The sequence below is a fragment of the Balaenoptera borealis genome (genome assembly GCF_965194805.1).
Source record: "Balaenoptera borealis genome assembly, chromosome: 4".
Taxonomy (NCBI): domain Eukaryota; kingdom Metazoa; phylum Chordata; class Mammalia; order Artiodactyla; family Balaenopteridae; genus Balaenoptera; species Balaenoptera borealis.
Window position 1 is genome coordinate 79,080,595 of NC_138861.1, and position 20,521 is coordinate 79,101,115.

At 39.3% G+C, this 20,521-nt stretch overlaps 1 protein-coding gene and 1 pseudogene across 8 annotated transcripts in view; both read left to right on the forward strand.

Moving 5' to 3' along the window:
• Nucleotides 1-20,521, forward strand: part of TEC (tec protein tyrosine kinase) — a 150,044-nt gene that overhangs the window by 20,227 nt on the left and 109,296 nt on the right. Inside the window, exon 2 of one of the 7 annotated variants that reach the window (XM_082390590.1) lies at nt 3,986-4,117. The exons of the other annotated variants lie outside the window; for them this stretch is intronic. The gene's annotated coding sequence lies outside the window, so the exon portion shown is untranslated. The remainder of the gene's footprint in view (nt 1-3,985; nt 4,118-20,521) is intronic. 7 annotated transcript variants of the gene reach the window in all.
• LOC309628074 (large ribosomal subunit protein uL6 pseudogene) lies at nt 367-1,685 on the forward strand (annotated as a pseudogene). The gene has a single exon. The product of its transcript is annotated as a large ribosomal subunit protein uL6 pseudogene (transcript).

The following is a 20,521-nucleotide window of genomic DNA, read 5'->3' on the forward strand; positions in this document are numbered from 1 at the left end:
GCCTCTGTGTTGGGCTCATTCAGCTTCTGTTGTAGAGAAGAGACCTCTTTGGAATTACTCTATCTCTGTTGGTGGTGTTCAGTTTTTCTTACAATGATAGAAAAGCTGATAAATTCAGTTTCTTAGATTTTGATATGGGTAGCAAGTTTGGCAGGTCCTGGGCAGACCTAAGAAGGGAATGTGAATGAATGTGCCACTTCCTCGTCCAGGTTCCTATACCAGTATGACTTGATGTTTTGATCAATTCAGTAGATCCTAGATCAGGCACGTGTTCTGGAATTCCAGCTGAGAGGTAGAAGTTTTGCCTTTTATGCTTTTTAAGCCACTGTTACTTCAATTTGAAAGTATAATGTAAAGCAACTATATTTAATAAATGGTAATTTTAAATGTATTTTGTTTAAGGTCAAGCGTACATTTGGTGGTATTTAAGCAGCTATTTTCATCAGCCTTCCTGGGGTCTGTGCTTTGTGTGTGGTGGGTGAGGATGGCGGTGTGAAGAAATGCAGTACCCTGTCTTAGAGTGTCTTTACAGCCTTGGAAGATTTTTTGTTCAGTTGCTTTGAATCTGCTTTGCTATTTCACTCGTTTAAATTATTGGTGTCTACTCATCCAATTCATATTGTGAATTGAGAACCACATCTGTCGCCACTCTGCCTTTTACAGCTTTCTGATTTGGTGAAAATAATACTGAAAAGGACATCTGCTAGGGTCTTAGTAATTCTTATATATAGCAGTCTGAGGACTGTTAATTCAGAGTTAGCAGAACTATCATGAAGTCAAGAAGCAAGACGTAAATCAGATGAAGTCAGAGTCTCAAAATGTAAATGTTTCTAGTGTGAAGCTGTAGATCTTTGGAACTGTTGCTGTTTTTTGTTACATTAGGTCTTTCAGGAGAGTATATCTGAAAATACTTGGCCTATCAGGAAGGTGGTACCTATTAGCCTTCAAAAATTTTTACAACAAATATATTGATTATTTTATCGTTAATGTAATATTTACATTTCTGTCACATATTGGAGAGTAAGTCTTAAACTAAATTTCATTCAACGTTTGTTGAAAATGAGCTTAAGATAGTGTTTAACACTCTTTGCCACATCTGCTGCGAGAATGAAGACCATTCTCAGCACTCCGACTGTTGACATTCCAGAAAATGTCATTACTTTGAAGGGATGCACAGTTATGGTGAAGAGCCCTAGAGGCACCCTGTGGAGGGACTTCAATCACATTAGTGTAGAACTCAGTCTCCTTGGAAAGAAAAAGAAGAGGCTCCGGGTTGACAAATGGTGGGGAAATAGAATGGAACTGGCAACTGTTAGCACGACGTGTAGTCATGTACAGAACATGATCAAGGGTGTTACCCTGGGCTTCCGTTACTAGATGAGGTCTGTGCTTGCTCACTTCCCCATCAATGTTGTTATTCAGGAGAATGGTTCTCTTGTTGAAATCCAAAAATTTTGGGGTGAAAAATACATCTGCAGGGTTTGGATGAGGCCTGGCGTTGCTTGCTCAGTATTTCAAGACCAGAAAGATGAGTTGATTCTTGAAGGAAATGACATTGAACTTGTGTCAAATTCAGCTGCTATGATTCAGCAAGCCACAACAGTTATAAAAACAAGAATATCAGAAAATTTTTGGATGATATCTGTGTTTCTGGAAAAGGAACAGTTCAGCAGGCTGATGAATAAGATCTGAGTGGTCAGGCTATAGAAACAGCAAGATGCCAAATGATTTTCGGACTCGTTTGTGATATTTTAAAGATGCAATAAAACCTCTTTTGATTTGGGGAAAAAAAAAGTAGATAGTGTTTAACAGATGTAGCCCAAGGATCATTTCTATTTACCTAATTCTGTACTGTACTCCTGTTTCTTGAGTTAACAAGAAAACCTGTCTAGCTCAGCCCAGAGAGAAATGATTTTATCAGGCTTTATTTACTAAGCTATTATCAAGTGTTAATATAAGAAATAGCCAGGTGAGGAATGTTTTTATAATTTCTGCCCAAACTTCTATTGAAGATGTACCATGTAATATCTTTCATTGTCCTTTATGATCATACAAACTAGTTTGTCCTTAGAATTTAATGACAGGGAAAGTTTTTCTTTTGATCAATTGGTTTGTATCTTATGATAAAAAATTATGTCCTGTGAAGCATTATGTTATCCTTTGTTCCCTGGATTTTGAGAAGCTCCAAATCTAATGCTCTGATTATCAGTGTTCAGTAACATTGTAGTATCTGTGCGTTCAATTTAGGGGAATTAAACTCTATGGGTTAACAAAGAAAAGAGAGAAAGAAACAACATTTTTTTAAAAGCTTGGACCCCTTTTTAAAAATTTAATTATTGTTTTATTTTGGAGTATAGTTGATTTACAATGTTGCGCTAGTTTCAGGTGTACAGCAAAGTGATTCAGTTATATATATACATATATCCATTCTTTTTCAGATTCTTTTCCCATACAAGTTAGTACAGAGTATTGAGTAGAGTTCTCTGTGCTATACAGTAGGTCCTTGTTGATGATCTGTTTTATATATAGTCGTGTGTATATGTTAATCCCAACCTCCTAATTTATCCACCCTCCCCCCCACCCCGACCTTTCCTTTTTGGTAACCATAAGTTTGTTTTCTAAGTCTATGGGTCTATTTCTGTTTTGCAAATAAGTTCATTTGTATCATCTTTTTAGATTCCAAATATAGGTGATATCATATGATATTTGTCTTTCTCTGACTTACTTCACTTAGTATGATAATCTCTGTGTCCATCCATGTTGCTGCAAATGGCATTATTTCATTCTTTTTTTAATGGCTGAGTACTATTCCATTGTATATATGTACCACGTCTTCTGTTTTCTTAAATAAATTTATTTATTTAATTTATTTATTTTTGGCTGCATTGGGTCTTTGTTGCTGCGCACGGGCTTTCTCTAGTTGTGGCGAGCGGGGGCTACTCTTCCTTGTGGTGTGCGGTCTTCTCATTGCGGTGGCTTCTCTTGTTGTGGAGCACGGGCCCTAGGTGCGTGGGCTTCAGTAGTTGTGACACGCGGGCTCAGAAGTTGTGGCTCACAGGCTCTAGAGCACAGGCTCAGTAGTTGCGGCGCACGGGCTCAGTCGCTCTGCGGCATGTGGGATCTTCCCAGACCAGGGCTCGAACCCGTGTCCCCTGCATTGGCAGGCAGATTCTTTTATTTATTTATTTATTTATTTATTTATTTATTTATTTATTTATTTATTTATTTTTGTCTGTGTTGGGTCTTTGCCTCTGTGCGAGGGCTTCCTCCAGCTGCGGCAAGTGGGGGCCACTCTTCATCGCGGTGCGCGGGCCTCTCACCACCGCGGCCTCTCTTGTTGCGGAGCACAGGCTCCAGACGCACAGGCTCAGCAGTTGTGGCTCACGGGCCTAGCTGCTCCGCGGCATGTGGGATCTTCCCAGACCAGGGCTCGAACCCGTGTCCCCTGCATTAGCAGGCAGATTCTCAACCACTGCGCCACCAGGGAAGCCAGGCAGGCGAATTCTTAACCACTGCGCCACCAGGGAAGCCCCTGTACCACATCTTCTTTATCCAGTCCTCTGTCGATGGACATTTAGGTTGCTTCTGTGTCTTGGCTATTGTAAATAGTGCTGCAGTGAGCATTGGGGTGCATGTGTCTTTTCGAATTACGATTTCTCCATATATATGCCCAGGAGTGGAATTGCTGAATCATATGGTAGCTCTGTTTTTAGAGAAACAATTTAAAGAGTGTCGTGCTTCTATTCACCATTTTACTTTGGGAGCATATGCCCCAGAGGGTGTGTGCATTGGGAGATGCAGGAACCTCCCGCTTCCTTGTCTTAGTCTGCCAAGGTTTTTCCATGAGCATCTCATAGTGGCCAATGTGATTTTAGTGGTTAAAGATAAGTTTTTCACACAAACTGTCCCTTGAGTCCAAACCAACTATTGATACTTTATCTGATACTAAATCAAATAACCAAAAATCTGTTTTTCTCTCTGCTAGGTTGTTAGATTGTTTGCAAAAAGTCCTCCATAATTCCTTTCCCCGTACGTACTCCACCTTGAAGAATCACCTCCAATTCTGAATCTGGGCTTGGCCATGTGACTTGCTTTGGCCAATGAGATAATAGCAAAGGTAAATCATTCAGAGACGTGAAATGTGTTGTGTATTGGGGCTTGCTCTCTTTTACTGCTCTTGGAACCTTGAGAACTACATGTATAAATCCAGGTTGTCCTGTTGAAGAGACCACATGGAAGGGAAGTGAGGTGTCCTGGCTGATAGCCTGCAAGTGCTTGAAATGTGAGTGAGGCCGTCCTAGACATGCAGGCCAGAATTGCCCACCCAACAGAATCAGGAGCAATAATACATTTTTATTGTTTTTATGCTAGTAGTTATGGAGTGGGGTTTTTTGGTGGTGGTCATTCTCATCAAAAGCTAACTAATATAACTTCCAGTGCTAGTGGACATTTTTGCTGATGCTATGTTGAACTTATCCAGGGATAGTATGGCCATGTCTTCTGTGGAATGTTCAAGGCTAATTTTGATTATATTCAGTTTCTGCTGTACATGCTGATGTGAGAACCAACCTCCACATAAGCTTTGGTTCCACTCTGTTTTATTCCTTCCTTTTGGTTTCTAATTTCTCCTTTTACTTTTAATTCTCATCTGTATGTTGTTTACATGTTGTGCCTGTATTTTCTCTTAAATTTCTTTTATTGAGAATAAATTCAGGTAACATAAAAACCACCATTTGAACCATTTTAAAGAGCACAGTACTGTGGTTTTTAGTATCAATATATTTACAGTGTTGTATAACCACCACCACTATCTAATTCCAGAAGATTTATATCACTCAAAAAAGAACCCAATACTCTCTCCCCTGCCCCCGCAACCCCATTCTTCCTTCATCCCATCCAAACAGTAATCTACTTTTTTTCTCTATTGATTTGCCTATTCTGGACATTTCATATAAATGGAATGAATACAACATGTGGCCTTTTGTGCCTGGCTTCTTTTCCTTAGTATAATGTTTTCAAAGTTCAGTCATGTTGTACTATGTATCAGTACTTCATTCTTTTTTATGGTGGAATAACATTCCATTGTATGGGTATATATATATATAGAGAGAGAGAGAGAGAGAGAATAAATAAATATATATGTATCTATATATATATCACCATTCATCAGTGTATGAGCATTTGGATCGTTTCCACTTCTTGGCTCTTATGACTAATACCACAATGAGCATTACAAGCTTTTGTGTGAATATATGTTTTCAGTTCTCTTGGGTATATACTTAAGAGTGGAAATGCTGTGTCATAGCTTAACTCTGTGTTTAACTTTTGAGGAACTGCTGAAATGTTTTTCACAGTGGCTGCACCACTTTACACTAGTAGTATTTGAGGATTCCAGTCTTTCCATATTCTTGTCAATCCTTATTTTCCTTTTTTTTTTTGATTATAGCCATTCTAGTGTGTGTGTAGTAGGATCTCATTGTGCTTTTGATTTATGTTTTTCTAATAACTAGTGATGCTGAGTATCTTTTCATATGTTTATTAGCTTTTTGTACATCTTTGGAGAAATGTCTATTTAAATCCATTACCTGTTAAAATTTTGTTGTTGTTGTTCAGTTGTAAGTGTTCTTTATATATTCTGGATACTAGACTCTTATTGGGTATATCATTTGCAAATATTTTCTCCCATTCTGTGGGCTGTCTTTCCACTTCCTTGGTAGTGTCCTTAGACATACAGAAGTTTTTAAGTTGAAGTCCAGTTTATCTAGTTTTCTTTTGTTGCTTGTGCTCTTGGTGTCATGTTTAAGAAACCATTATCTAATCTAAAATTATGAAAATTTACAGCTACGTTTCCTTCTGAGAGTTTTTTGATTTGAGTTCTTACATTAAGTCTTTGATCCACTTAGAAATCATTTTTGTTTGTGGTGTGAAGTAGGGCTCTAAATTCATTCATATCCAGTTGTCCCAGCACCATTTATTGAAAAGACTACTCTTTCCTCATGGAATGGTCTTGGCATGCTCGTCAAAAATCAGTTGACCATAGATATATGGGTTTCTTTCTGGACTCCCAATTCTATATCGTTGATCTGTGTATCTATCTTTATGTAATACCACACTGTGTGGATTACTGTAATATTGTAGTAAGTTTTGAAATTGGGAATGTGAGTCCTCCAACCTTTTTTTTTTTTTTTTTTTTTCAAGATTAACTTGGCTATTCAGCATTACTGTATGAATTTTAGGATCAGCTTGTCCATTTGTACAAAAAAAGAAAAAAAAATAGGCAGTTGGAATTTTGATAGAGTTGCGTTGAATCTGTAGAGCCATTTGGAAAGTTTGTTATTTTAGCAATATTAGGAATTTCAATCCATGAACATGGATGACTTTCCCTTTATTTAGGTCTTCTTTAATTTCTTTCAACAACATTTTTTGGTTTTCAGTGCATAAGTCTCACACATCCTTGGTTAAATTTTGTTCATGTATTTTTTTTAATTTATTGAAGTGTAGTTGATTTACAATGTTGTGTTAATTTCTGCTGTACAGCAGAGTGATTCAGTTATACATATATATATTCTTTTTCATATTCTTTTCCATTACATTTTATTACAGGATACTGGATATAGTTCCCTGTGCTATACAGTAGAACTTTGTTGTTTATCCATTCTATATGTAATATTTTGCATCTGCTAATCCCAAACTCCCAATCCATCTCCCCAACTCCCCTCCCCCTTGACAACCACAAGTCTGTTCTCTATGTCTGTGAGTCTGTTTCTGTTTCATAGATAAGTTCTTTTGTGTCATATTTTAGATTCCACATATAAGTGATATCATATGGTATTTGTCTTTCTTTTTCTGACTTACTTCACTTAGTATGATAATCTCTATGTCCATCCATGTTGCCGCAAATGGCATTATTTCATTCTTTTTTTAATGGCTGAGTACTATTCCATTGTATATATATACCACATCTTCTTTATCCATTCATCTGTCGATGGACATTTAGGTTGTTTCCGTGTCTTAGTTATGATAAATAGTGCTGCTATTGTTCATGTATTTTTTTTTTTAACATCTTTATTGAAGTATAATTGCCTTACAATGGTGTGTTAGCTTCTGCTTTATAACAAAGTTAATCAATTATACATATACAATATGTTCCCATATCTCTTCCCTCTTGCATCTCCCTCCCTCCCACCCTCCCCATCCCACCCCTCTAGGTGATCACAAAGCACCGAGCTGATCTCCCTGTGCTATGCGGCTGCTTCCCACTAGCTATCTATTTTACATTTGGTAGTGTATATATGTCCATGCCACTCTCTCACCCTGTCACATCTCACCCCACCCCCTCCCCATATCCTCAAGTCCATTCTCTAGTAGGTCTGTGTCTTTATTCCCGTCTTGCCACTAGGTTCTTCATGGCTTTTTTTCCCCTTAGATTCCGTATATATGTGTTAGCATACTGTATTTGTTTTTCTCTTTCTGACTTACTTCACTCTGTATGACAGACTCTAACTCCATCCACCTCATTACAAATACCTCCATTTCATTTCTTTTTATGGCTGAGTAATATTCCATTGTATATATGTGCCACATCTTCTTTATCCATTCATCTGTTGTTGGACACTTAGGTTGCTTCCATGTCCTGGCTATTGTAAATAGAGCTGCAATGAACATTTTGGTACATGACTCTTTTTGAACTATGGTTTTCTCAGGGTATATGCCCAGTAGTGGGATTGCTGGATCGTATGGTAGTTCTATTTGTAGTTTTTTAAGGAACCTCCATACTGTTCTCCATAGTGGCTGTATCAATTTACATTCCCACCAACAGTGCAAGAGAGTTCCCTTTCCTCCACACCCTCTCCAGCATTTATTGTTTCTAGATTTTTTGATGATGGCCATTCTGACCGGTGTGAGATGATATCTCATTGTAGTTTTGATTTGCATTTCTCTAATGATTAATGATGTTGAGCATTCTTTCATGTGTCTGTAGGCCATCTGTATATCTTCTTTGGAGAAATGTCTATTTAGGTCTTCTGCCCATTTTTGGATTGGGTTGTTCGCTTTTTTGTTATTGAGCTGCATGAGCTGCTTGTAAATCTTGGAGATTAATCCTTTGTCAGTTGCTTCATTTGCAAATATTTTCTCCCATTCTGATGGTTGTCTTTTGGTCTTGTTTATGGTTTCCTTTGCTGTGCAAAAGCTTTTAAGTTTCATTAGGTCCCATTTGTTTATTTGTGTTCTTATTTCCATTTCTCTGGGAGCTGGGTCAAAAAGAATCTTGCTGTGATGTATGTCATAGAGTGTTCTGCCTATGTTTTCCTCTAAGAGTTTGATAGTGTCTGGTCTTACACTTAGGTCTTTAATCCATTTTGAGTTTATTTTTGTGCATGGTGTCAGGGAGTGTTCTAATTTCATACTTTTACATGTATCTGTCCAATTTTCCCAGCACCACTTATTGAAGAGGCTGTCTTTTCTCCACTGTATATGCTTGCCTCCTTTATCAAAGATAAGGTGACCATATGTGCGTGGGTTTATCTCTGGGCTTTCTATCCTGTTCCATTGATCTATATTTCTGTTTTTGTGCCAGTACCAAACTGTCTTGATTACTGTAGCTTTGTAATATAGTCTGAAGTCAGGGAGCCTGATTCCCCCAGCTCCATTTTTCGTTCTCAAGATTGCTTTGGCTATTCGGGGTCTTTTGTGTTTCCATACAAATTGTGAAATTTTTTGTTCTAGTTCTGTGAAAAATGCCAGTGGTAGTTTGATAGGGATTGCATTGAATCTGTAGATTGCTTTGGGTAGTATAGTCATTTTCACAATGTTGATTCTTCCAATCCAGGAACATGGTATATCTTTCCATCTATTTGTATCATCTTTAATTTCTTTCATCAGTGTCTTATAATTTTCTGCATACAGGTCTTTTGTCTCCTTAGGTAGGTTTATTCCTAGATATTTTATTCTTTTTGTTGCAATGGTAAACGGGAGTGTTTTCTTAATTTCACTTTCAGATTTTTCGTCATTAGTGTATAGAAATGCAAGAGATTTCTGTGCATTAATTTTGTATCCTGCTACTTTACCAAATTCATTGATTAGCTCTAGGAGTTTTCTGGTAGCATCTTTAGGATTCTCTATGTATAGTATCATGTCATCTGCAAACAGTGACAGCTTTACTTCTTCTTTTCCAATTTGGATTCCTTTTATTTCTTTGTCTTCTCTGATTGCTGTGGCTAACACTTCCAAAACTATGTTGAATAATAGTGGTGAGAGTGGGCAACCTTGTCTTGTTCCTGATCTTAGTGGAAATGGTTTCAGTTTTTCACCATTGAGGACAATGTTGGCTGTGGGTTTGTCATAGATGGCCTTTATTATGTTGAGGAAAGTTCCCTCTATGCCTACTTTCTGCAGGGCTTTTATCATAAATGGGTGTTGAATTTTGTCGAAAGCTTTCTCTGCATCTATTGAGATGATCATATGGTTTTTCTCCTTCAATTTGTTAATATGGTGTATCACATTGATTGATTTATGTATATTGAAGAATCCTTGCATTCCTGGGATAAACCCCACTTGATCATGGTGTATGATCCTTTTAATGTGCTGTTGGATTCTGTTTGCGAGTATTTTGTTGAGGATTTTTGCATCTATGTTCATCAGTGATATTGGCCTGTAGTTTTCTTTCTTTGTGACATCTTTGTCTGGTTTTGGTATCAGGGTGATGGTGGCCTCGTAGAATGAGTTTGGGAGTGTTTCTCCCTCTGCAATATTTTGGAAGAGTTTGAGAAGGATAGGTGTTAGCTCGTCTCTAAATGTTTGATAGAATTCACCTGTGAAGCCATCTGGTCCTGGACTTTTGTTTGTTGGAAGGTTTTTAATCACAGTTTAAATTTCAGTGCTTGTGATTGGTCTGTTCATATTTTCTATTTCTTCCTGGTTCAGTCTCGGCAGTTTGTGCATTTCTAAGAATCTGTCCATTTCTTCCAGGTTGTCCATTTTATTGGCGTAGAGTTGCTTGTAGTAATCTCTCATGATCTTTTGTATTTCTGCAGTGTCAGTGGTTACTTCTCCTTTTTCATTTCTAATTCTATTGATTTGAGTCTTCTCCCTTTTTCTTTTGATGAGTCTGGCTAATGGTTTATCAATTTTGTTTATCTTCTCAAAGAACCAGCTTTTAGTTTTATTGATTTTTGCTATTGTTTCCTTCATTTCTTTTTCATTTATTTCTGACCTGATCTTTATGATTTCTTTCCTTCTGCTAGCTTTGGGGTTTTTTTGTTCTTCTTTCTCTAATTGCTTTAGGTGCAAGGTTAGGTTGTTTATTCGAGATGTTTCCTGTTTCTTGAGGTAGGCTTGTATTGCTATAAACTTCCCTCTTAGCACTGCTTTTGCTGCGTCCCATAGGTTTTGGGTCGTCGTATCTCCATTGTCATTTGTTTCTAGGTATTTTTTGATTTCCCCTTTGATTTCTTCAGTGATAACTTCGTTATTAAGTAGTGTATTGTGTAGCCTCCATGTGTTTGTATTTTTTACAGATCTTTTCCTGTAATTGATATCTAGTCTCATAGCGTTGTGGTCGGAAAAGATACTTGATACGATTTCAATTTTCTTAAATTTACCAAGGCTTGATTTGTGACCCAAGATATGATCTATCCTGGAGAATGTTCCATGCGCACTTGAGAAAAATGTGTATTCTGTTGTTTTTGGGTGGAATGTCCTATAAATATCAATTAAGTCCATCTTGTTTAATGTATCATTTAAAGCTTGTGTGTCCTTATTTATTTTCATTTTGGATGATCTGTCCATTGGTGAAAGTGGGGTGTTAAAGTCCCCTACTATGATTGTGTTGCTGTCAATTTCCCCTTTTATGGCTGTTAGTATTTGCCTTATGTATTGAGGTGCTCCTATGTTGGGTGCATAAATATTTACAATTGTTATACCTTCCTCTTGGATCGATCCCTTGATCATTATATAGTGTCCTTCTTTGTCTCTTGTAATAGTCTTTATTTTAAAGTCTATTTTGTCTGATATGAGAATTGCTACTCCAGCTTTCTTTTGATTTCCATTTGCATGGAATATCTTTTTCCATCCCCTCACTTTCAGTCTGTATGTGTCTCTAGGTCTGAAGTGGGTCTCTTGTAGACAGCATATATATGGGTCTTGTTTTTGTATCCATTCAGCCAGTCTGTGTCTTTTGGTGGGAGCATTTAATCCATTTACATTCAAGGTAATTATCGATATGTATGTTCCCATTCCCATTTTCTTAAATGTTTTGGGTTTGTTATTGTAGGTGTTTTCCTTCTCTTGTGTTTCTTGCCTAGAGAAGTTCCTTTAGCATTTGTTGTAAAGCTGGTTTGGTGGTGCTGAACTCTCTCAGCTTTTGCTTGTCTGTAAAGGTTTTAATTTCTCCTTCACATCTGAATGAGATCCTTGCTGGGTAGAGTAACCTTGGTTGTAGGTTTTTCTCCTTCATCACTTTAAGTATATCCTGCCACTCCCTTCTGGCTTGCAGAGTTTCTGCTGAAAGATCAGATGTTAACCTTATGGGGATTCCCTTGTGTGTTATTTGTTGTTTTTCCCTTGCTGCTTTTAATATGTTTTCTTTATATTTAATTTTTGACAGTTTGATTAATATGTGTCTTGGCGTGTTTCTCCTTGGGTTTATCCTGTATGGGACTCTCTGTGCTTCCTGGACTTGATTAACTATTTCCTTTCCCATATTAGGGAAGTTTTCAACTATAATCTCTTCAAATATTTTCTCAGTCCCTTTCTTTTTCTCTTCTTCTTCTGGGACCCCTATAATTCGAATGTTGGTGCGTTTAATGTTGTCCCAGAGGTCTCTGAGACTGTCCTCAGTTCTTTTCATTCTTTTTTCTTTATCCTGCTCTGCAGTAGTTATTTCCACCATTTATCTTCCAGGTCACTTATCCTTTCTTCTGCCTCAGTTATTCTGCTATTGATCCCATCTAGAGTATTTTAAATTTCATTTATTGTGTTTTTCATCGTTGCTTGGTTCCTCTTTAGTTCTTCTACCTCCTTGTTAAATGTTTCTTGCATTTTGTCTATTCTATTTCCAAGATTTTGGATCATCCTTACTATCATTATTCTGAATTCTTTTTCAGGTAGACTACCTATTTCCTCTTCATTTGTTAGGTCTGGTGTGTTTTGACCCTGCTCCTTCATCTGCTGTGTGTTTTTCTGTCGTCTCATTTTGCTTATCTTACTGTGTTTGGGGTCTCCTTTTCACAGGCTGCAGGTTCGTAGTTCCCGTTGTTTTTGGTATCTGTCCCCAGTGGGTAAGGTTGGTTCAGTGGGTTGTGTAGGCTTCCTGGTGGAGGGGACTAGTGCCTGTGTTCTGGTGGATGAGGTTGAATCTTGTCTTTCTGGTGGGCACGTCCACGTCTGGTGGTGTGTTTTGGGGTGTCTATGGCCTTATGATTTTAGGCAGCCTCCCTGCTAATGGATGGGGCTGTGTTCCTGTCTTGCTAGTTGTTTGGCATAGGGTGTCCAGCCCTGTAGCTTGCTGGTCGTTGAGTGAAGCTGGGTCTTGATGTTGAGATGGAGATCTCTGAGAGATTTTTGCCGTTTGGTATTACGTGGAGCTGGGAGGTCTCTTGTGGACCAGTGTCCTGAAGTTGGCTCTCCCACCTCAGAGGCACAGCCCTGATGCCTGGCTGGAGCACCAAGAGCCTTTCATCCACACAGCTCAGAATATAAGGGAGAAAAAAATAGAAAGATAAAAAGAGGATAAAATAAAATAAAATAAAGCTATTATAATAAAAAATAAGAAAAAAAATTATTAAGAGTAAATGTATTCAGAAATTTTTTTTTTAATTTTTAAAAATAGATTTATTAATTTTTTATAGTAAAAAATAAGAAAAAAATTTTTAAGAAAAAAATTTATTAAGAAAAAAAATTTTAATTTTTTAAAATAAAAAATATGAAAAAACTTATTTAAAAAATTTTTAATTTCTAAAAATAGAAAATACGGAAAAAATTATTAAGAAAGCATATATTAGGGAAAAAAATTTTTTTAAGTAAAAAAAAAAAAAAAAAAAAAATGGACGGACCTAACCCTAGGACTGATGGTGAAACCAAAGCTATACAGACAAAATCTCACCCAGAAGCATACACATATACACTCACAAAAAAAGGAAAAGGGGAAATTAATACATCCTACTCCTAAAGTCCACCTTTTGAATTTGGGATGATTCGTTGTCTATTCAGGTATTCAACAGATGCAGGCACATCAAGTTGTTTGTGGAGCTTTAATCCACTGCTTCTGAGGCTGCTGGGGGAGATTTCCCTTTCTCTTCTTTGTTCGTACAGCTCCCAGCGTTCAGCTTTGGATTTGGACCCGCCTCTGCATGTACATCGCCTGAGGGCGTCCATTCCCCGCCCAGACAGAACGGGGTTAAAGGAGCAGCTGCTTCGGGGTCTCTGGCTCACTCAGGCCGGGGGAGGGAGCGGTATGGAGGAGGCGGGGCGAGCCTGCGGCGTCAGAGGCGTGACGTTGCAGCAGCCTGAGGCGCGCAGTGTGTTCTCCCGGGGAAGTTGTCCCCGGATCACGGGAGCCTGACAGTCGCGAGCTGCACGGGCTCCCGGGAGGGGCGGTGTGGAGAGTGACCTGTGCTCGCACACAGGCTTCTTGGTGGCGGCAGCAGCAGCCTTAGCGTTTCCTACCAGTCTCTGGGGTCCGCGCTGATGGCCACGGCTCGCGCCCGTCTCTGGGGTCCGCGCTGTTAGCCGCGGCTCGCGCCCGCCTCTGGAGTTCGTCTAGGTGGCGCTCTGAATCCCCTCTCCTTGCGCGCCGCGAAACAAAGAGGCAAGAAAAAGTCTCTTGCCTCTTCGGCGGCTGCAGACCTCCTCTCCGGCTCCCTCCCGGCTCGCTGCGGCACGCCAACCCCTTCAGGCTGTGTTCACGCCGCCAACCCCAGTCCTCTCCCTGCAATCCGACCTAAGCCCACGCCTCAGCTCCCAGCCCCGCCTGCCCCAGCGGGTGAGCAGACAAGCCTCTCGGGCTGGTGAGCGCTGCTCGGCGCTGAGCCTCTGTGCGGGAATCTCTCCGTTTTTCCCTCTGCGCCCCTGTTGCTTTGGGATCCGCGCTGATAGCCGCGCGGTTCGCACCCGTCTCTGGATTTCGTTTAGGCAGCGCTCTGAATCCCCTCTCCTTGCGCGCCGCGAAACAAAGAGGCAAGAAAAAGTCTCTTGCCTCTTCGGCAGCTGCAGACTTTTTCCCGGACTCCCTCCCGGCTAGCACCAAAGCCCGAGCCTCAGCTCCCAACCCCCGCCCGCCCCGGCGAGTGAGCAGACAAGCCTCTCGGGCTGGTGAGTGCTGGTTGGCGCCGAGCCTCTGTGCGGGAGTCTCTCCACTTTGCCCTCTGCACCCCTGTGGCTGCGCTCTCCTCCGCGGCTCCGAAGCTTCCCCCCTCTGCCACCCGCAGTCTCTGCCCGCAAAGGGGCTTCCTAGTGCCTGGAAACCTTTCCTCCTTCATGGCTCCCTCCCACTGGCGCAGGTCCCGTCCCTATTCTTTTGTCTCTGTTATTTCTTTTTTCTTTTACCCTACCCAAGTACGTGGGGATTTTCTTGCCTTTTGGGAGGTCTGACGTCTTCTGCCAGCGTTCAGAGGGTGTTCTGTAGGAGCAGTTCCACGTGTAGATGTATTTCTACTGTATCTGTGGGAAGGAAGGTGATCTCCGCGTCTTACTCTTCCGCCATCTTGCCCCTACTCTCCCCCATGTATTTTTATTGTAAGGTGTCTCAATTTCTCACTGGATGTACACAAGGTATAAATTATAAACCAATAAAAATAAAAATTTTAATGTAGCTTGTCAGCTATCTAATGTAGCCAGACTTTTACTATAGAAGTCTGGGAGTAAGGACACTAGATTTCTAGTCTCAAAGGTATTATTATTGTTGTTGTTGTTATATTGGTTACATTCTCTTTGCTTTTATTTATTTATTTATAAAGTGGTACTTGCTACGGGACTCTTGCACATTTTAACTTCTTAGTGATTAATAGTAACACTATGAAAAATAAATTAAAATGATAACACTAGGATGAAACACTTACATGACTCTTAAGTGCCACGTACTCTTCTGAGTGCTTTATGTGTACGAACTCATTTAATGAAATGAAATACTGAGTGGGGGTGCAGTTTTTTTTTTTTTTATATAAATTTATTTACTTATTTTTGGCTGCGTTGGGTCTTCGTTGTTGCGCGCGGGCTTTCTCTAGTTGCAGCCAGCAGGAGCTACTCTTCGTTGCGGTGTGTGGGCTTCTCATTGTGGTGGCTTCTCTTGTTGCGGAGCATGGGGTCTAGGCACACAGGCTCAGTAGTTGTGACTCGCAGGCGCTAGAGCACAGGCTCAGTAGTTGTGGTGCACGAGCTTAGTTGCTCCGCAGCATGTGGGATCTTCCCGGACCAGGGCTTGAACCCGTTTCCCGTGTTGGCAGGCGGATTCTTCTCAACTGCTGCGCCACCAGGGAAGCCCAGGGGTGCAGTTTTAAAAGTTTAAGGACTGTGTGATTGTGTGTTTGTGTGTGTGAAACCTTACCTTCTGAATGACATTGAAAAAAGGACTGTGTGATTGTGTGTTTGTGTGTGTGAAACCTTACCTTCTGAATGACATTGAAAAAAAACAACCCATAATTTTAGCCTAGAGTTCTTAAAAAATTGCTATGGTGAGTAGTTAGTTTTTAAAAATTTAGATACTGATAACAGTATTAATGAACAAAGAGAGAGAGGTAGTATTTGTCAACTCAGCTTTTTTGGACTCTGATATTTATATTATCAGTAGAGAGGTTTGGACCTAGTGATTTCTAATTATTGGAGTGCCTAGCTCTCATTTTCTGTAATCAAATAACCTGAATATGAATAACCTGGGTACACCCCTGTCCTCTGTGTGGCATTTGAGAAGGATGTTGCAGGGGAGGGTTCTTTAAGGCATTAAAGAGAAACCCCACTGGAGTGTAAGCTCCAAGAAGGCAGGGCCTGTGTTTTCCCTTGCACTGTTGTATCTCTGTCACAGCGCTTGGTATACAGTAGATTTTAAACAAACCTTATTTGGTTGAAAAATGAATGAACAAACAAACACAAGGCTGGAAAGGAATCATTTTGGATTTCGATTTCTTTTTGATAGTGGAAATAGCATTCTCTCCTTTGAGAGTATGTGTGCGTATTTGGATGGGAATGGGGGAGAGGAAGGATTACTGAAATAGAATATATTTAAATGAATAGAAGCTGTTTTTACTGTTTGTTTTTCTTCAAACTCACCTTGCATTTCATGAGGCTGAGCCCTTGCTCCACTATCTTCCTTGGGTGACAACTAACTCAGCCTTTACCCAGCTCAGACATCATCTTCTCTGATTATCTTTCCACCTCCTACCTCTGGGCAGAGCTGAAGCTTGTATCCATCTGTGGTGTAGCACTTATCACGTGGTTAATGACATCATTAGCTTCTGTCATATATGTCCTTTTTCCTAGGCTGTGGACACCTTACTGGATGTGTCTTATGCTTTATTTTGTGTCCCAGAACCTGATAACATATCTGGCACTTAGCAGATGCTCAGTTAACAGTTGTTGAATGTGTAGATGTGTATCAGTTCAGAACAAAGGTATGGCAAAACCAACTGACAGGAAAGCCCGCTTTCCTGTTTGCTGTTTTTAAGAAACTTTACATGCATTTTTCTGATTTACGCCTCATGATACTCCTTTAAGGTTGGTATCATTATCCTCATTTTATAGGTAAGGAAATAGTCTCAGAGGAGTTAAGTAACTTGCATGAAGTTATACAGCTAATAAATGGCAGAGCTAAGATTTAGAGCCAGGTCAGTCAGACTCAAAAGTTCAGGTTCCTGTAGGCAAAACATTCTCTGACATAAATCGTAGAAATGTTTTCTTAGGTTGTTCTCCCAAGGCAATAGAAATAAAAGCAAAAATAAACAAATGGGACCTAATCAAACTTATAAGCTTTTGCACAGCAAAAGAAACTGTAAACAAAATGAAAAGACAACCTATGGACTGGGAGAAAATATTTGCAAACAATGTGACCAACAAGGGTTTAATTTCCAAAATATACAAACAGCTTATACAATTCAGTAACAAAAACCAAACAACCCAATCAAAAAATGGGCAGAAGACCTAGACATTTCTCCAGAGAAGACATTCAGATGGCCCATAGGCACATGAAAAGATGCTCAATATCACTAATCATCAGGGAAATGCAGGTCAAAACTACAATGAGGTATTACCTCACACTGTTCATAATGGCCATCATTAAAAAGTCCACAAACAATAAGTGCTGGAGAGGGTGTGGAGAAAAGGGAACCCTCCTACACTGTTGGTGGGAATGTAAATTGGTGAAGCCACTATGGAAAACAGCATGGAGGTTTCTTAAAAAACTAAAAATAGAGTTACCATATGATGCAACAATCCCACTCCTGGGCATGTATCCGGAGAAAACCGTAATTCGAAAAGATACATGCACCCCAATGTTCATAGCAGCACTATTCACAATAGCCAAGACATGGAAGCAACCTAAATGTCCATTGACAGATGAGTGGATAAAGAAGATGTGGTACATATATACAATGGAATATTACTCAGCCATAAAAAAGAATGAAATAATGTCGTTTGCAGCAACATGATGGACCTAGAGATTATCATACTAAGTGAAATAAGTCAGACAGAGAAAGACAAATATCATATGATATGACTTATATGTGGAGTCTAAAATATGATACAAATGATCTTATTTATAAAACAAAAACAGACTCACAGACATAGAAGACATAGAAGACAAGCTTATGGTTACCAAAGGGGAAAGGGGGTGGGAGAGGGATAAATTAGGAGTTTGGGATTAGCAGATACAAACTACTATGTATAAAGTAGATAAGCAACAAGATCCTACTATATAGTACAGGGAACTATATTCAATATCTTGTAATAACCTATAATGGAAAAGAATATGAAAAAGAATCTGTATATGTATAGCTGAATCACTTTCTTCTACACCTGAAACTAACACAACATTGTAAATCAACTATACTTCAATTAAAAAAAAAATAGTTCAGCTTCCTTCTACTAAATCATGCTGCTTAGCCAGAAGTTCTAACGTAAGCAGTTGGTGAAATAAGGTAACGGAGGGTGACATAGGGAAAGGAATCTTTAGTATAATGTTTAAAGAACCATTGTTTATGTCTTTTGCAGCTCTGTCAGGGAACATATTAAAATTTTGAGAGTTAACATGTCAAAAGGTATAGACCTGCCTTCTAGATGGTTGAATTTTCTGTGTTTAATACCGTAGTAATATAGGGAACAGGTTGGTTTCTACAATGTTGAGCTACATAGAATTTTAGGGCTAAAGACTACGTTAGAGCTCATCAGCTTCAGTGCATTAATCTTAGAGATGACATCATAGTGTCTCAGAGTTTGTGAGTTTTTGCTTTCCATTGCATTGTCAGCTAAGGGCAGAGAAGGTTCTTCTATACCATGAGGCTCACTTTTACATGTTAACAAGAGATTCGGAATAGTGGCGGACAAAGACCTGTCACTTTGAAGAGATAGTACAGGAGAGCTTGGAGGAAACACCGTCAGTTCTCAACATCAGAGATGTGTGGGACTCTGGGTTGAGTAAACTCTGAGCTGCCAGCCCCGTCAGAAAAAAGAACCTCGTGCATAGGGCAGAATTAATCCTCAGGAACATTTCAGAGGAGAAAAAGATCCTGTTAGTTTTTTGTTGATTTATGGTTCAAAGACAAAGACCATGCTGATTTGAAATGCAGATGGATGTACTTTTGAAAAAGATTTTTCCTGCTGGTCTGTCCAGTGACAATAAGAGAAAATAAATATGGTGAGAGGGATGAAGTAGATGCTTCCGTTACCTTTGAGGTTTGGCTTCTGAAGTAAATACCATTGAGGCTTAAATAAAGGGAAATCATTAAGCCATCTAATACTTACTGCATACGTATTGTGTTTCAGGCAGTGTGCCAGTTGCTAGATCATGCCAAATATTATACTTTCTTTTGCTTGGTTTGTGTTAAGACAGAGTATTCAGAGGGGGAAAAATAGTTGGAAATATGCTTTTGAGAAATTGCTGTGGAACAGAATGGATATTTATATGTCTGTATAACATGTATACACACACATAGATATTAACTAATTTATTCTGTGTGGCTATCTAAATATCAGTATTCTTATTTATGTAAAGTTGATTTTTTACAATTTCACACAGCACTGGAAAAAGTTGGGCATCTATTTTATAGAATATAAGTTTTCAAATGGAATTTTCAGACACACTGAAATATGCAATCATCTGTTGGCAAAACATGATATTAAGATTTAATGCTTGGGGGACTTCTCTGGTGGCGCAGTGGTTAAGAATCTGCCTGCCAATGCAGGGGACACGGGTTCGAGCCCTGGTCTGGGAAGATCCCACATGCCGCGGGGCAACTAAGCCCGTGCGCCAGAACTATTGAGCCTGCGCTCTAGAGCCCACGAGCCACAACTGCTGAGTCCGCGTGCCAAAACTACTGAAGCCCGCGCGCCTAGAGCCTGTGCTCCACAACAAGAGAAGCCACTGCAATGAGAAGCCTGTGCACCGCAGCGAAGAGTAGCTCCCGCTCTCTGCGACTAGAGAAAGCCTGCGCACAGCAACAAAGACCCAACACAGCCAAAAATGAATAAATAAATGAATAAATTAAAAAAAATAGAGATTTAATGCTTGGATATCACCCCCAAAGGAGAAGTGTCTAGAGTCAAAATCTTTGTATGGTTAGGGGATGCTTATGTGTGGGAAACATTTGTTTTGGAGAAGGTAGTTGAGTAAGTAATAGGATGATGGTGAAATGAAAGTTCTGTAAAATACTAGATTTGAATTCAAGCTGTTGACAAATTCTGGAAGTTTCATGAAACCATTTCTCAATTCTTTAACACCCAGAATGGCCTTGTTTCTTTCCAAAGATTTGTACCATGTGTATCGAATAAACGTTTTTCCCCATGCAAATGTATTTTTAATTCTATAATTGAATCCATATTGGCACATTATTCTAGTTAGAATTTATTTTAATTTCAGCCATGTACTTGGAATGCATTTCGTATGTAAAGTGAAGAATATATGTAGTTAAAAGAGTCATTCTTCCGTAACTAAGGCTACTGCTTTTCTGTTTAAATTCTTTTCTACACTAACAAAATATGCAAAATTAAAACTCATAGCGGAGAGCCAGTATAAAACTTCTGAACATACAGATGGCCAACAAACACATTTGTCAACAGCTTGAATTGCAGAGATGCTCACCATCACTAGTTATTAGAGAAGTGCAAATCAAAACTACAATGAGGTATCACCTCACAACGGTCAGAATGGCCGTCATGAAAAAATCTACAAACAGTAAATACTGGAGAGGGTGTGGAGAAAAGGGAACCCTTATGCATTGTTGGTGGGAATGTAAATTCATGCAGCCGCTGAGGAGAACAGTATGGAGAGTCCTTTAAAAACTAAAAATAGAACTACCGTATGACCCAGCAATCCCACCAC